Below are 2,480 nucleotides of genomic sequence, written 5' to 3'. Positions count from 1 at the left end.
TCAACAAAAAGATCCTAAAGTAAAGCACTACAGAGGAAAGTGTGGATTTTGGGCTGATTGTTTTGTCATCAACGCTGAATTATCAGAAAACCTCCACAGAGAACGGCAGCAGGGTGACTGATGTGCACTGACCACTGGCTGGCAACACTTTGCCTCTGTCCTCTGTAATTTTGCTTGACATTAATTGGCATGTTCTTGTCTAAACTCTGAATTCCACCCACATGCCCTCAACTATTGCAATGTACACTACAATTCTATTTCTGGAGAAAATTGGTCCCCTTGTGTTAGCTGAAGGAACTATGCAACAAGCAGCACCCGCTTGTCATTTTAATTGCCAACTGTATGTAGAAAAAGTTCTTCTTCTTTTTTCTTTCCTTCAGCCCCTAACTGCAAAGTAGCTAGTTAATCCAGAAATGAAACACTTGAAAATGGTGAGATGTGTTTTTGTGCGTGTGGGTGAGAGGACGGTGGTGGTGGCGGGGAATTGCAATTAAGCAGAATTTTACAGAACTTTATGTTGCTTAGTGAATATTTCCAGGTTTGACTGTGCAGAAGGGCAAATTGGACACAAAAACCCAACTGGTCTAGCAGAGGTTTATTTCCCCCTGTTGCTGATGTAATACTGTTTTTGGGTGAGGAAAAGTGCTACAGTTTCTAACTTAAGTTACCAGGGAGACTTTAAGGCTCTCCAGTGCTATACATGTATTAAGAGAAGGCTGGATCAGTGCAGAATGTCAATGATACTTTCCTACACTGTAACAAATTGCTGTAAAAATACAGCATATTTTGTACAGTAATATAACGTTCTTTGTAAATACAGCTGAATACTGTAAATTCATGTGTTTTTAAAGAACAAAATATTAACAGCAAGTTACCATACAATCTTACAGCAGATTACAGTATTTTTCTGGTGTGGGTTGATTTGAGTGTAACTGTTGCTGCAGTCCGACCGTTACTCGTCTCGGCAAATCTTCCTGCACATCACCGCATTTAGCAAACAGTCAACACAAAGAAGTGACGAAATAGGTCTAAAATAGTATGTATCAGTGATTTTACTCATTACTGAGGGAAGAATTAGGAGAAAAGGAAGAACTGAGGACGACGATTTTCAGCCCTCAGACCTGCAGGGACCACCTATAGCTGATCCATCCTGCTCCGGTGGTTCACTTAACAAGGTAACTGTGATTATTAAAAAGTCAGCCTTACTTTTAATTCTGTCAGTCTATTTATGTTTTATTCTTTGACAGTAACATAAACATAGCCAGTTAGTTACTGCTTGGTGTTAGCCACGAGTCGCTAGCATGAATGCTAACGTTTTCCCACACAGTTAGCTAGCAGCTAGCATGAATGCTAACGTTTTCCCACACTGTTAGCTAGCAGCTAGCATGAATGCTAACGTTTTCCCACACTGTTAGCTAGCAGCTAGCATGAATGCTAACGTTTCCCACACTGTTAGCTAGCAGCTAGCATGAATGCTAACGTTTCCCACACTGTTAGCTAGCAGCTAGCATGAATGCTAACGTTTCCCACACTGTTAGCTAGCAGCTAGCATGAATGCTAACGTTTCCCACACTGTTAGCTAGCAGCTAGCATGAATGCTAACGTTTCCCACACCGTTAGCTAGCAGCTAGCATGAATGCTAACGTTTCCCACACCGTTAGCTAGCAGCTAGCATGAATGCTAACGTTTCCCACACTGTTAGCTAGCTAGCATACGCCCCTTTGGCTATAGAGTGGACAAAACTTTTGGTTTTTCTTTTAAACCAGACCAGGAAAATGAATTTCTAAGCAACCAGATCCAACTAGGTTAGGTTAGCTATCTCTGTCTTTTGTGTAATTTTGTACAATGTGATGCTCCACTGATCTGCTACCAAATCTCCACATGTACTTGTCTGCATTCGACCATTTAGGTAATTTCAAGTTTTAAAAAGGTTTGTAGGATGTGTCATGTTGCTAAACAGCATAATACTGTAATATTTTTTACAGTAATAAACTGTTGTTGTAGAATATGGTAGGATTACTGTAAAATAACAGTGCTCTGCTGGCAACTTTTGCTGCCAGCTCTTTACTGTAAATTTACAGGTAAATTTCTTAGAGTGTATGTAATATTAGTGTGACATCACAGTACATGAGGGCAATCAGGTAGGCCTCCGTTGTACCAACAGATAGGACTGAACTGCAGAGGTGAAATTATATGAAATAGTTGGAATTGTGCGTGTGTGTGTGTGTGTGTGTGTGTGTGTGTGTGTGTGTGTGTGTGTGGGTGTGTGTGTGTGTGTGTGTGTGTGTGTGTGTGTGTGTGTGTGTGTGTGTGTGTGTGTGTGTGTGTGTGGTGGGCATGTGGAATGAGGGGTGGAGGGGGAGGCTGCCTTTTCCCAGTGAAAAACAAACTGTGCATCGTGCCTCTTGAGTTTGTGAAGTACTGTGCCACTCAACTTGAGTGTGATTCAGTTTTAATGAGATGGAGGTGAATGAGGAAGC

This window comes from Amphiprion ocellaris, chromosome 5 (assembly GCF_022539595.1).
Source record: "Amphiprion ocellaris isolate individual 3 ecotype Okinawa chromosome 5, ASM2253959v1, whole genome shotgun sequence".
Classification (NCBI taxonomy): Eukaryota; Metazoa; Chordata; class Actinopteri; family Pomacentridae; genus Amphiprion; species Amphiprion ocellaris.
This window is presented reverse-complemented; position numbering follows the sequence as displayed.